Below are 16,755 nucleotides of genomic sequence, written 5' to 3' on the forward strand. Positions count from 1 at the left end.
CCACTATCCCAGCCATGGTCCCACTATCCCAGCCATGGTCCCACTATCCCAGCCATGGTCCCACTATCCCAGCCATGGTCCCACTATCCCAGCCATGGTCCCACTACCCCAGCCATGGTCCCACTATCCCAGCCATGATCCCCAGCCAACAGCCATGGTCCCCAGCCAACAGCCATGGTCCCACTATCCCAGCCATGGTCCCACTATCCCAGCCATGGTCCCACTATCCCAGCCATGGTCCAACTATCCCAGCCATGGTCCCACTATCCCAGCCATGGCCCCACTATCCCAGCCATGGTCCCACTATCCCAGCCATGGTCCCACTATCCCAGCCATGGTCCCACTATCTCAGCCATGGTCCCACTATCCCAGCCATGGTCCCACTATCCCAGCCATGGTCCCACTATCCCAGCCATGGCCCCACTATCCCAGCCATGGTCCCACTATCCCAGCCATGGTCCCAATATCCCAGCCATGGTCCCACTATCTCAGCTATGGTCCCACTATCCCAGCTATGGTCCCACTATCCCAGCCATGGTCCCACTATCCCAGCCATGGTCCCACTATCCCAGCCATGGTCCCACTATCCCAGCCATGGTCCCACTATCCCAGCCATGGTCCCACTATCCAAGCCATGGTCCCACTATCCCAGCCATGGTCCCACTATCCCAGCCATGGTCCCACTATCCCAGCCATGGTCCCACTATCCCAGCCATGGTCCCACTATCCCAGCCATGGTCCCACTATCCCAGCCATGGTCCCACTATCCCAGCCATGGTCCCCAGCCAACAGCCGATACTTTACTCCACACAGCACACACGAGGTCACGTGATAACCGCTTTAGCACGCCAGGGCCCATAAATCTTGTCGAGATAAAGGTCAGCGGTGCCTGGGACCGTGTCTAGCACAAGTCAGGTAGATAAGGCCTGGGTTGCAGCAGGTCTGGTACTTGCAGGTGGGGGCTGGCTTGCTGGTCAGCTTGACCAGTGTGACGTATGGAAGACCTGCCCTCCCCCACCCCACTTTAGCCAGCGCTGTTGTTTTCATTTTTCCCTCTCGAAGATTATGGACTCTAAGACATCTGTTAGACCGCAGTACTCAACTTATCAACTTTAAGACCAATGTTTACTTACACTTTATATAGAGATTAACACCCTCTTTAAGATTATATAGTGTAACGCCCTATTTAAGACTTTCTACTTGCCCAATTGAAGACTTATAATTTAATTATAATTTAATTTGCCCTCTATACGACAATGTAATTTAATTTGCCATTTATAAAAGTATAGAATTTAACTTGCTCTGTATAAGACTATATAATTTAATTTACCCTCTATATGATTATATAATTTAATTTTCCATCTATAAGATTATATAATCTAATTTGCTTTAAATATAATTTACTTTCCCCTCTATAAGAATAAATAATTTGGCGACAACAGAATTTAATAAGCCCTTTATAAGGTAATATAATTTAGTTTGCCGTCCATAAGACTATGTAATTTTAATGTGCCCTCTCTAAGACATTCTAATTGAATAATATAATTATACGACTATACAATTTAACTTGGCCTCTTTAGAAGGAGACTGTAATTGTTGAATGTAGGACTACATGTTTTAGGGGTTACAAGAATAGCTGGCTGTGTACGGTGTAACTTCATCTCCCTAAGTCAAAACAGAAGATGTGTTTTCAATTCGTGGATCAAATCTAATTAAACGCGAGCACATTTATTTTCTAAACCAACCTCAGACATAAGAGCTGTACAGGTGAGTAGGAAATAGGTGTGGGCCTATTTTTTTTTTTTTTTTTTTTTTAGGCATTGTGGATTGTGGGTGAGGGGGAGGTTGGGAAATCGGATTCTCATTTCCGGTCCGATTTCAGCAGCAGGTTGCTGAAACCTGTTTTTGTACAACCCGTTTTTCCTACAGTTGTTTCCCATTTAAGAGGGATACGATGTAAATATGGTAGAGATGTGCTTTGGTTCTACTCTTGTTGTTTTATCCCCAGTTAATGTCCTGTTTATTTGCGGGATATTGTCAACAAATATAGCTGAGATTTGATACAGATTTACGTATTTGGTTGAAGAATAAATAGGATGTAATCTTGACAAATAAAGAACGTAGGCCTATATGGTTGAATAATAAATAGGATGTAATGTTGACAAATAAAGAACGTAGGCCTATATGGTTGAATAATAAATAGGATGTAATCTTGACAAATAAAGAACGCAGGCCTATATGGTTGAATAATAAATAGGATGTAATCTTGACAAATAAAGAACGTAGGCCTATATGGTTGAATAATAAATAGGATGTAATCTTGACAAATAAAGAACGTAGGCCTATATGGTTGAATAATAAATAGGATGTAATGTTGACAAATAAAGAACGGAGGCCTATATGGTTTGTTAATAAATAGCATGTAGATTTAATAAGTTAAAATAAGGCATGGGTTGAATAAACACCCCCGGGGGGTGAGGGAGGAGGGTGATAGACACTTCCAGTGAGGGGTCTGTAAGGACATTACATATCGAATGTAAGCAAGTGTAATTGAATACTTAGCTGTTGGTAGTATGTTAACGTGTGTGGCGATTGGTTGGATAAAATGTTTAGATACAATCAGTGGCGTAGCCAGGATCGTCTCAAGGGGGGGGATTCCAATTTTTACCCGGGGACAAACTTTCGATTTGCACCCCCCCCTCTCAAACTTTCGATTTGCACCCCCCCCCCTCAAACTTTATATATATATATATACTGAGGGGTCTATGGGGGGGGGGGGTTATGACCCCCCCTGCCTACGCCACTGGATACAATTTAGACGATTAAGATTTGAGACATCCTTTATTGCGGACGGTACGGAAGTCAATAAATTTAAATATGAAACTATAAAACTGCAAAATTATGAAACGTTTACTTTTAATTCTACCTTTTATGAAAGTATTGTATTTAAAAATTTTCTTAAGTGAAGTACTAATGACAGTGGACACACAACACAATCTTAAAGTACTGACTAAATGACATAAATCACGCTTCACACTGAACTAACTGATAAATAGATTAAAATAGAAATACAACTAAATACATAAATAATACATAACTCATAAAAAATGGACATAAATATAAATACAGATTTGAACACACAACTGAACACACAATTGAACACATATATGAACACAGAACTGAAAAAATATTTCAACACACAACTGACACATATATGAACACACAGCTGAACACATATATGGACATAGAACTGAACACACAACTGAACACACATATGAACACACAATATGACTGAACACCTGTTTGAACAACACACACCTGCACTACACCGACCTCTGGAACTTACCTTTGTTATTTCTCCCCACCCCCAATCCCCACCCCCACCCCCTAACGACGCAACATAAATATTTGGATATGATTACTGAATGGGCGAGTCGCCGCGAACTTATCAACATCACAATGCGATGTAATTAATTTCTTCTCCAGGAATACATGCACCACTGCAGAATGTGCACATGCACCACTGCAGAATGTGCACATGCACCACTGCAGATAGTGCAGGGTCTCCGGCGTGGGGTGGCAGGAAGTTGATAGAAAGTTGATTTTGGCAGGTTCTGCAGGGTCCCTGCGTTCAGGCACTGGCTAGCAGAAAGTTGATCATGTGACAGTAGTGACCTTGAGGTATTAGAGTATAGTAGTCTGGCAGTGGTGTAATAAAGAGACAATGGTTTAATTTATTGACAGACAATGGTTTTGTAGGCAGGCAAGTATTAATAGACAGATCTATACAATGGGTTATAGACAGAAAATTGTTTAGTAGGCAAGCAAAGTATTAATAGACAGATCTATACACTGGGTTATAGACAGACAATGGTTTAGTAGGCTAGCAAAGTATTAATAGACAGATCTATACACTGGGTTATAGACAGACAATGGTTTAGTAGGCTAGCAAAGTATTAATAGACAGATCTATACAATGGGTTATAGACAGAAAATTGTTTAGTAGGCAAGCAAAGTATTAATAGACAGATCTATACACTGGGTTATAGACAGACAATTGTTTAGTAGGCAAGCAAAGTATTAATAGACAGATCTATACAATGGGTTATAGACAGAAAATTGTTTAGTAGGCAAGCAAAGTATTAATAGACAGATCTATACACTGGGTTATAGACAGACAATTGTTTAGTAGGCAAGCAAAGTATTAATAGACAGATATATACAATGGGTTAATAGACAGGCATTGTTTTAATAGACAGACCGTAGTATAGATCTTTGTGTGGACGTGTATACTAAAATGTCCAATGAACCTTAGCCAACACCTGTATACCAAAATGTCCTACATCTTTGTACAAAAATGTCCAACACATGTATACCAAAATGTCCTATCCGTGTATACCAAAATGTCCTAACTAAACCAAAATGTCCTACACTTGTACACCAAAATGTCCTATTAAGGCAACAATTAGCCGGCCAGATGCAGACAGGAAGTGGTGTTACCATTATTCCAGAGATTTACGTTGGCATTCATTGCTCCCTCCCTGACCCTTCACCCCCACCCCCCACCCCTACCACAAGCCACTCCCTCTTCTGTTGTTTACATTTTTTCCCCATTTTGTTTCATCCGGCTCGGCGTAATTGTTTTTAAAACTTATTGAAATCTAACCAAGGGAAGTAACTGGCCCCCAAATAAAAACTCTCACCGTAAACAGCAATTGTTAAAACCTCACCATTGTTACACCAATACCTCCCCCTATGCGTGTAATCCCCCTTCCCTCCCACCCTCACTGCACCATTCTCCCATGACCTCCCCCCCCCCTCCCCACCTACAACAGCCTGCCCCATTCATAGGTTTTAGTTTCCCCTCTCAGTTACAGTTCTCGTGGAGCCAAACGAGATTTCTCCTCCCTGCCTCCCCCTCCCCCCCTGACCTACCACTTGTCGCTTGTGAGTTTATCGCACTATCTGAAAATTCTGTCTGGCGGTCTGTTCGTTCTTCTAGCATTTCCTGCCCCACTTTATTTCGCCCTTCCCGCCCAGCCATTTCGCCTGCAGCGCCCCCCCCCTCCCCCCCCCCCCATTGGGTTCCTCCCTCTATCCTCACATTTCCACCTATTAAGATTTTAATTTAATTTCTTTTTTTTTCTCCTCCCCCGTGAAAATAAAACCTAATCATCACACATATTATCATCTTTAAAAAAATGCTGATCTTCCATTTTAGTAAAGTTTTTTTTTACCTTTTTTACCCAACCTCCCAAATATTTTTACCTATGTTTTACCAACGTTCATAATATTTTTATTTATGTTTTACCTAACCTATCAATATTTTTACCTCTCTTTTTACCCAACCTCCGTAATATTTTACTTTTTTTTCAACCTCCCTAACATTTTACCTTTTTTTACCCAACCTCCTTAATATTTTTACCTCTGTTTTACCCAGTACAAAACTTACTCCCTCTGTACTACACATAGACCCCCTTACTATATATAAATGGACCCTGTACTATACATGGACCCCATACTATACATGGACCCCATACTATACATGGACCCCCTATACTATTCATGGACCCCTGTGCTATACATAGAACACCATACTATACCTGGTCCGCCATACTACACCTGGACCGCCATACTTTACCTTAACGACCATACTATACCTGGACCACCATACTATACATGGACCGCCATACTATACCTTAACGACCACATTATACCTGGACCGCCATTCTACACCTGGACCGCCATATTATACCTGGACCGCCATACTATACCTGGACCACCATACTATACATGGACCGCCATACTATACCTTAACGACCATACTATACCTGGACCGCCATACTATACCTGGACCGCCATACTATACCTGGACCGCCATACTATACATTAACGACCACATTATACCTGGACCGCCATTCTACACCTGGACCGCCATACTATACCTGGACCGCCATACTATACATTAACGACCACATTATACCTGGACCGCCATACTATACCTGGACCACCATACTATACATGGACCGCCATACTATACATTAACGACCACATTATACCTGGACCGCCATACTATACCTGGACCACCATACTATACATGGACCGCCATACTATACATTAACGACCACATTATACCTGGACCGCCATACTATACCTGGACCACCATACTATACCTGGACCGCAATACTATACCTTAATGTCCATATTATACCTGGACCGCCATACTACACCTGGACCGCCACCTATCTAGCCCCGTTTGACCTCCTGCTTATAAAATATTCCAGGTATGCCGTCAGGGGAGCAAGAGCATTACCTAGCCCCATCTCCCCCCCCCCCCCGTAAAAACACACCCCCTCCCCTAATTGTCAAGTCTATCCCTACCCCACCCCCTCCTCACCCCCGCCCCCTTAAGGACCAGTCTAATTTGTTTTATCCTCAGCTTAGCCACTAACCCCTCCCCTCCCCCCTGTTTATTCTTAAATAGGTGTATTTTCGCCCCTGTTCCCTCTCATCCCCCGCCCCCCCTCCCCCCACCCCCCCCCCCCTTACAGGCTAGACTCTTGTAATTCCCCCGTTTGTTTCAATTACGATTCTGCAGAGCGGGCCATTCGCTGAGCAAGAAGAAGAGGCCTCCTCTCTCGCGCTCTCCTGCTAGGGCACACCACACCAAATGCTCGGGGAACACACAAACATTTGTATTAGGGGATGTACAAAAACATGTCTTACTTTTTCTCTCTCGGCGACAAAAACAGGAATAATTACAGGTATGGTTTTCATTTATTTTATTTCACGAATTTAAAAAAATAAAAAGTACATTTCAGGCAGAAAATCCCTTCTTTAATTGAATCAGTCGTTTTGCGTGCGCGCGGCAAAGAGAAGCTTTTGAGAAGGGCAAGTTTTTTTTTTTTTAGCGAATCGTAGTTTAAATGTTTTTTGTTGTTTTTTTTTTACTCCAAGGGAATTAACTCTTTCATCCAAAAAGTGGTTAATTTTGTGTGCACTTCAGACCACTTTAGCTAGTCTGGTCTCAACAGCTTAGTACTACAAGTATTTCCCGGTTTTTATTTTTAAAAGTGCCTCATCTACACCGATCTGTTCGGAGGGTGTGTGAACATTTTTTTTTCTTCCTGCTAGTCTACCACAGATCTAGATCTAGATCTAGTATGTTACTTGGCTATTGTCGCTGCTAGTCAACTACTTAAGTGTCGTAGTTTTAATTGTCCGTTTGATTACAGTAATGTATTTATTTACAAGTTGCTTAAATAATAGTAAACCTAATCTTACTTTATTGTATGTATGTATGCATATATAAATTATATATATATATATATATATATATATATATATATATATATATATATATATATATATATATATATATATATATATATATATATATGAATAGGGCCTATAGTAAATTAAACTTAATTTCAATATTTGGTTAATTACAGTTATCTTTCTTTGTAATGTATAGACTACTTGATACTAGTTAAAAGTTACCTAAGAAATGCAAACTAACAAACCCAACATAGAAGTTGTTTTTTCTACAGACTGTATTCTGTATAGATATGATTAGTAGAAAAAATATTTCACTTTCAATAAAACACCAATTAATTTCGATAGTAAATTTTGTTTTTGTTTTAGGAACATATAACAAAAAACAAAAAGCATCATTTAAAAAATACAATTGTCTCGTCTTTCTAATTGGTCTATTCTTTTGGTTGATTTACTGGGGTGTATTGTCTACTCAACATTTTGAACATATTTTTCTTATACTGCTTTTTGTTTGGTTCTTTCCGTAGTTTCCGAAAATATACCTTTATGAAAAACTGATAAACTACACATTCTTTTAAGACCCAGATAATCTATTCGAAAACAATGTAAATCATCTAGACTTATTTTTAGCAAAGTATTAAATTGAAAATACATATAGTTTATATAAGCCCTAACTCTGTTTATTGTTGACAATTCGTAAGGCCGCCATGAATTGTTTGACGGCTCGTGTTAGTAATGATCCTAGTATTAATTATTTGTCAAGATTTTTTGGGAAGAAAATATTGATCAGATCAATTATTGTTTGCGAAAGCTAATTATTTATTCAGGAAAAAAAGATGCGTTTTAAAACTATTTTTTAAATTAAAAAAAAATGTTTCACTCAGAAAAAAATAATTAAAACAATATTTTTAAAATAAAAAAATTGTAATGGATAAATCACTGTAATTAATTAAAGCAATTAATTTCGTTGCGCCGTGTGTTTTAAAATCACCTTACGTGCTGTGTAAAAACGCCAAAATTATTTGGACACGTGTACAATTTATTCTGCTGCCTCAGCAGTTTCCACTTGAACTATGTTTCGACATTAGGTCTTCGTTGGAATTAACAGCGTACTATACAACCAAACATAAATTGTTGTAAAAACATTAACGTTGTTGTGTGTTAAGCTTTTATAAATAAACATCATAATTATATTCTAAAAAAACTAAACAAGTTACATCTGGTCCATAAATTATATTTAATTTTTTTTTAGGAAAATTTTCATTAAAAAAAAAATCTCAAATCTGAAACACCTGCTGTTGTGTTATATTTTATTTCACCCCAACGCCTTCGTGTTTATTTTTACAAACACGTTTATTCAAAACACTTTTAAAAAGTCATGCATATTTTTACATTAATTTCATTAGACTGTGACTTGTACAAATTAAATATTATCTACGTGTCCGCATTCATTACTTTCTAAATAAAGTATATCATATTTTTTTTTAAAGTTGATGAATTGTTGCCGTCATCATTCTAAAAAAAAAAAACAGCAAACAAAACGAGCTTTTAACATGATAAATACGTGAAAGGAACGGAGCAGGTCAAAAGTTTTCTTGCATACAAATGACGTTTTGTGTGACCGGCATTTCTTCGACGTCCATTTTTAACCTTCGGGAATTCCCAAATTGAAACAATCACCGCGCTATGCGAAGCTTCCCTTTTCATTCCATGGTGAATAATTATCGCCGGCTGGGGGCCAAGCCTACTGGGCCGGCTTCCGGTTCCGCATGTTTCTCCTGGTTCTAGAAGATCAAGGGCATGCCGGGCCAGACCGGTCACTGCTCGGCCTCTCTGATGATTGGTCATTTGACATTTCTGGCGCGCGCGCCGTGGAGGTTTGAAGCTGAAGGTGTCATCGGAACCACGTGACTCTAACTCTCCCCCCCCCCCTCTTATGACCCCTCTTTAAGTCCCCCCTTGACCCCTCTTTATGTCCCCCGCTAGACCCCTGCTTAAGTCCCCCCGCATGACCCCTTTTTATGTCCTTCACTTGACCCCTCAAGTCCTTCGCATGTCCCCTCCTGTTGGAGGACCAGCCTTACGACTATAACTACATCTCCCGCAGTAGTGTAGAAAGAAAATAGCTAATGCAGTTATATAAGGTTAACATTGCCTGACGACCAGGGGTGCATTAGGGCGCTTGCAGGGTACTGGATAAGGCTGAATGAGCTCCAGCGTAATGCTGAGTGCGTATATTGACCTCACCCCACACAGTTAAGTTTGGGGTACAAGTTGATTCCTATATTCTGATATTCTACTCATATCTTGTTCAGATAACAAAAGGACTTGTGTTTTGATAAGAATATGATTGCTGGTGTTTTGATGAGGATATGAATGTTGGTGTTTTGATAAGAATATGATTGCTGGTATCTTGATAAGAATATGAATGTTGATTTTTTGATAAGAATATGAATGTTGGTGTTTTGATAAGAATATTGAATATGATTGCTGGTGTTTTGATAAGAACATGATTGCTGGTGTTTTGATAAGAATATGAATGTTGGTGTTTTGATAAGAATATGAATGTTGGTGTTTTGATAAGAATATGAATGTTGATTTTTTGATAAGAATATGAATGTTGATTTTTTGATAAGAATATGAATGTTGGTGTTTTGATAAGAATATGATTGTTGGTGTTTTGATAAGAATATGATTGCTGGTGTTTTGATAAGAATATGATTGCTGGTGTTTTGATAATAATATGAGTGTTTTGATAAGAATATGAATGTTGGTGTTTTGATAAGAATATGATTGCTGGTGTTTTGATAATAATATGAGTGTTTTGATAAGAATATGAATGTTGATGTTTTGATAAGAATATTGAATATGATTGCTGGTGTTTTGATAAGAATATTGAATATGATTGCTGGTGTCTTGATAAGAATATGATTTTTTGTGTTTTGATAAGAATATGATTCTTTGAATGTTGGTTTTGATGGAAAAGGTGACTGCTGGTGTTTGTGGATCTAGTTTAAAAACATGACTCCTCTTTTTATATTTATAAAAAGTCTATAAATATTTTAGGTAACGAAAATATTTTTTCATCTTAAATTTTTAAAACTAAATGACTAAATGAGCATTGTTAGGACCGATTTTTAACGTTAGCAGCGAGTGCAGGATTTTGAGTCTGTAGGATTTTTGTAGGTTGTGTTAGGAGACTTGACTGGTGCTTTTGTGGCAATACAATGAAACCACGTAAAACTAGTCGAAATGGGGTAATTAATGGGAGGGCCTGGAGGGATAAAGATTGTGTGTGTGGGGTGGGGTAGGGTGGGGGGGGGACTACTTCTCCGTGCATGCGGGCTTACACGTAATGTTGAAGCACACAGTGAGTGTGTGAGTGAGTGAGTGGGTGGGTGGGTGAGTGAATAGAATTAGTGTTTGTCCCGTGTTATCAATCTGTTCTCCCCAGTCGACACAATCGCTCCACACACAATTTCCCCACACACAATCTCCCCACACACACTCACCCCACACTCTCCCCCACCCCCCAACAAACACGCACAGACTATCTGGCGTCTTGTATTACCGATAAGCCCGTGTTGTGTGTGTGTGTGGGGGGGGGGGGGGGAAACAGAGAGAAGAGATTAGCCCCATTCGTAGGCAAACCCAAGTTATTAATTAGGGTGGCGTTGATGAATTCGCTTTGAAGTTTATTTTGGCGGTAGATATACCCTAATTGCTCTCAGTGGCTGAAATTAATTGGTCTAAATTAATCAACCCCGGACCACAATGATACGAAAATCTACGAATAAGTTACTTTGTCTATCATCTCCAACATTGTATGTAAAGTGTGCATTCTGAAAAGGGGTGCAGCTTTGGGAATTGTTTTAAATGTAGTTGACACGTCAAGATAATAAAAATAAATGCGCATCCGCTTTACCATAGCGAATGTATACTTGTGCTTGCATAAGTACAGTTTATTATAAGCTGAATCCTAAGCATTAATATTGCTTAATGAAATCCGCATTCTTTTACAAAGCGATCCCAACTATTTATAAAATTGGAAGCTTACAATTGTTTTCTAATACTAAATTCGCTTTATTAATATTTCAAGTAAGTTCGATTTTTTATAAAAAATGTAATGTGAAATTTGTTTAAAAAAATAATACCTCTTTGTATATAACAGAGTCCATATATATATATATATATATATATATATATATATATATATATATATATATATATATACTGGCGTAACAAGACGGGGTGCGAGGGGGTGATCGCCCCGGACGACATATTTAAACAAGAAAACCCCGTACAGAGCACCACGACCTAATCAGCCGCGGCGAATCTCGTTAAGTCTGGCATTCTCCTGCAACAACAACACTGAATCGAGGCGCCGGCAATTTCTAGTACAGATAAACATGTTGGTTTGTTCCATACAGCGAAGATTAAGGACATTTTTTGCCGCAAGAATAGATGATCCTATTAGGTTAATTAATGTCGTTGTAACACGGCTTGTACTCAGTGCTAAGACATTAAATTTTTTTTCGGGTGAAAGTTTGCGTGTGTGTTTATATCTGTTCATAAAATATGGCTTTTTCAACAGGTGTAGGACTTGTGTATGACCCCTGAAACGTTGTGGATAAGACATCTGTATGTTGGACATGTTAAAGAGGACAATACGATGTTTGTAGGGCATAAGTAGGACCTAGTTGTAAAAGACAAAGCGTAAGACCATCACCTAAAGATAGGATCTAAGATCTCCAGAAAGACCTAAGACCATCACACATGCACCCGACATGCCTTAGGCCATAAAATAGGGCTAAAAGCTAAGAAAGGCCTAGAACCATCTAACATGCCTAAGAGCAGTGGCGTAGCGAGGTCGGGTGTCACCCGGTGCGGCACTTAATGGTGTCACCCACTCAGAGGCGTAGCGACTCTTCCCAGGGACACATTTTCAATTTTCGATTTGCACCCCCCCCCTCGAACTTTCGATTTGCACCCCCCCCATCAAACGCCTCTGCCTAAGACCACCAAACATGCCTAAGACCACCAAACATGCCTAAGACCACCAAACATGCCTAAGACCAACAAACATGCCTAAGACCAACAAACATGCCTAAGACCACCAAACAGGCCTAAGACCACCAAACATGCCTAAGACCAACAAACATGCCTAAGACCAACAAACATGCCTAAGACCACCAAACATGCCTAAGACCAACAAACATGCCTAAGACCAACAAACATGCCTAAGACCACCAAACATGCCTAAGACCAACAAACATGCCTAAGACCAACAAACATGCCTAAGACCAACAAACATGCCTAAGACCAACAAACATGCCTAAGACCACCAAACATGCCTAAGACCAACAAACATGCCTAAGACCACCAAACATGCCTAAGACCAACAAACATGCCTAAGACCAACAAACATGCCTAAGACCACCAAACATGCCTAAGACCACCAAACATGCCTAAGACCACCAAACATGCCTAAGACCACCAAACATGCCTAAGACGTGCCTAAGACCACGACGTTTCTACCTATATCTCCTTGCACCTCTTTGCTGTCTTGAACTATTAAACTTGACGCCCGCGATATATGCCCTGACAGAATCTTTGCCTACCGTTTGTTTCCATTACTGCTGGAATCGCACATTTACAATTATGCTTACAGCTTTCATTTCTGTACTCTTTCGGCAAAGGCAGTGTGGGTGTCGCTGTTAGCGGATGGTGGAGGAGGAGGGGGCGTGTTTGTGACGGAGCAGAGGGTAGTTTTCATACTTGCAAACACCCCATAAATTATAAAGCTTTGCACTTTTAATTGTTTTCCCTAAGTTATGTAAATAAATCGAGCAGCCTTTAAAAAACCACCGAGTCGGACGTTTAGCGCAGACGTTTATTTTAGCACATGTGGGACGTGGACGTTTATACGTCTGACACTGTTTCGTCGTCTGTAATTTGAAATGTCGTAAAAATCCTTTGCCGGGGTTTTCGGTTCTTTGTGTTGGTGTGTTGCTATGCAACGGCCATTTGTAATTACCGTAAACGTTTTAAAAAAAATGAATCAGTAGCCACATAACAGATTGGGTTCTGTGGTTGTTGCCTTGAGGTTGATAATCTTTCTGATTTTTGTGTTGTGTTTGTTTGATTTACGGTAGTTATGCCCCTTCGAATCAAGTATTTCTGTTCAGACAATATTATACGGCAATTATTATTTTGCAGGCTGGGATTTTTTTTTTTTTTTATTTTTTTTTTGGAATGAAGCATGGCAATAAATCGGTTCAGTACCAATTGGGCAATCATACTTAGGAACATGCCGTTATTAGGTCGAACAGGGTCTTTGTATTTCTATGGTAACAACATATAGATCAAAGTGATATTTAGATCTAAGTGTAACGGATTTTTACAAGTAGGATATACATTAGACATCCCTGTATGAATAGTACGCGAATCTGAGACTTGTGAGAAGGGAATTAGACGCTTGACCATCATAACCATTTAACCACCGTAACCAATTAACCACCGCAACCATTTAACCACCGCCAACATTTAACCACCGCAACCATTTAACCGCCACAGCTACGTTAACACCACAACCACATTACTACAACATCAACCTAACGACCACAACCATTTGACCACATCAATCACGTAACTATAACAACCACATAACCACCACAACCACATAACCACCACAACCACCAAATGCATGTTTTCTAAATTACCGAATAAAAACGATAATTTTCTGCTGGACTTGCCAAAGCTAACAAATCCCGCACCAAAAGCCCGGATGTTTCAAGTCCGTCAGTTCCACCATGCCAGTCGGCCATCTTGCCATGACTGGCCCCTCCCCGGGCCGCACATTGCCTTATATATTGTGTTTACATTGTTGACACCTGCCACTGGCCCCCTCGCCAGCGATACGTTACGTTCATTTTCACCATTAGAGGTGTGCTGAGGTGGGGGTGGGGGGGGGGGGGTCGGTAATTTATTAGTGGGTTTGGGGGTTGAGGGGGTTATCTGGGATACAGACAAAATGAGTTGTAGGTCAGCCATAATGGTTCCATCGCGAGCATGATTAGACTTGGTAGAATTTGATGACTTTAGCTCTTGCAAAGTTTTTTATTTTTATCTTATGCAACTTTATGATATAAACTTGTACAGTTTTAACTTGTGCATTGTGTGTATTATCGTGAGGGCTTGTGTACTTAAATTCACACCACGTGTTTTCCATCCAGTCAGCAATCATCTGTGTAACTACTATCAATCCAACTACCATCCACCCTAATTACCATCCACCCTAATTACCATCCACCCTAATTACCATCCACCCTAATTACCATCCACCCTAATTACCATCCACCCAACTACCATCCACCCTAATTACCATCCACCCAACTACCATCCACCCAACTACCATCCACCCAACTACCATCCACCCAACTACCATCCACCCAACTACCATCCACTCAACCACCAAAACCCAACTACCATAACCCAACTACAATCCACCCAACTAACTACCATCCACACAAAGCCCCATCCACCCAACTATCATCCACCCAACTACCATCCACCCAACTACCATCCACCCAACTACCATCCACCCAACTACCATCCACCCAACTACCTTCCATCCAACTACCATAACCCAACTACCATACATCAAACTAACAACCATCCACCCAACTACCATCCACCCAACTACCATCCACCCAACTACCATCTACCCAATCACCATCCACCCAACTACCATCCACCCACACACCATCCATCCAGCTCACCAACCACACCTCAACTTCCAACAATCCCACCAACCAACCTCACCTTACAACCCACCAGCCCCCTTACCTTCCCACCAACCTGTACTCAAACATTACCCTAACCTGCACACCCCCCTTCCCTCCCCCACCCCATCAGATGTGGGATGTTAAGATTGGAGCACCCCCCGGCCACAGCCTAGGTGCTGAAAGAGACCTTGCACGCTGTTTATGATAATATTAAATATTTTTGCCTCGGAAAAAAATTCTCTTAAAATTTTGTTTATCAAACCGGGGGTATGTTCCATTTTAGGATGACTTTCCTTCTAACATTCCACCCGCTGCCACCCCCTCCTCGGGTATTATTCCCCCCCCCTCCCCCCCCCCCCCACCTCACAGGGGAAACCGTAGCCGCCTGTAGACCACGGTATCACAGACTCGTTATAGGTGAATTATGGTTAGGGTCTGGGTTAGGGTTACGTTGTGCCCTGCCCACATCCTGTCTTAGAGCGGGGTTTAGAGTCTGCTGCTGCAGCTTTGGCGGAACTTGAGAGCTGTGGCTGATTTATGAGTGGTGAGACAGGGTGGTGGGTGGTGAGACAAGGTGGTGGGTGGTGAGACAGGGTGGTGGGTGGTGAGACAGGGTGGTGGGTGGTGAGATGGTGAGACATGGTGGTGTGTGGTGAGACGGGGTGGTGGGTGGTGAGACAGGGTGGTGGGTGGTGAGACAGGGTGGTGGGTGGTGAGACAAAGTGGTAGGTGGTGAGGCAGGTTGGTAGGTGGTGAGACATGGTGGTGTGGGGTGAGACAGTATGGTGGGTGGTGAGACATGGTGGTGAGACAAGGTGGTGGGTGGTAAGACAGGGTGGTGGGTGGTGAGACAGGGTAGTGGGTGGTGAGACAGTATGGTGGGTGGTGAGACATGGTGGTGAGACAAGGTGGTGGGTGGTAAGACAGGGTGGTGGGTGGTGAGACAGGGTGGTGAGACAGGGTGGTGTGTGGTGATGAAGGGTGGTGTGTGGTGAAATGGTTAAGGGTGGTGTGACCTGAGTGGTGTGTGGTGAGACAGGGTGGTGGGTTGTGGGTGGTGAGACAGGGTGGTGGGTGGTGAGACAGGGTGGTGGGTGGTGAGACAGGTTGGTGGGTGGTGAGACTAGGTGGTGGGTGGTGAGACAGGTTGGTGGGTGGTGAGACAGGTTGGTGGGTGGTGAGACAAGGTGGAAGACAAGGTGGTGGGTGGTGAGACAGGGTGGTGGGTGGTGAGACAGGGTGGTAAGACATGGTGGTGGGTGGTGAGACATGGTGGTGAGACAAGGTGGTGGGTGGTGAGACAGGGTGGTGAGACAAGGTGGTGGGTGGTGAGACAGGGTGGTGGGTGGTGAGACAGGGTGGTGTGTGGTGAGACAGGGTGGTGTGTGGTGAGACAGGGTGGTGTGTGGTGAGACAGGGTGGTGTGTGGTGAGACAGGGTGGTGTGGGGTGAGACAGGATGATGTGTGGTGAGACAGGGTTGTGTGTGGTGATACATGATGGTGTGTGGTGATACATGGTGGTGTGGGTGAGACATGGTGGTGTGTGATGAGACAGGGTGGTGTGTGGTGAGACAGGGTGGTGTGGGGGGAGACATGGTGGTGTGGGGTGAGACAGGGTGATAAGACAGGGTGGTGTGTGGTGAGACAGGGTGGTGTGTAGTGAGGCAGGGTGTGGGTGGTGAGACATGGTGT

Source organism: Physella acuta, unplaced genomic scaffold (genome assembly GCF_028476545.2).
Source record: "Physella acuta isolate Inbredline_101_S28 unplaced genomic scaffold, ASM2847654v3 ptg000256l, whole genome shotgun sequence".
Taxonomy (NCBI): Eukaryota; Metazoa; Mollusca; class Gastropoda; family Physidae; genus Physella; species Physella acuta.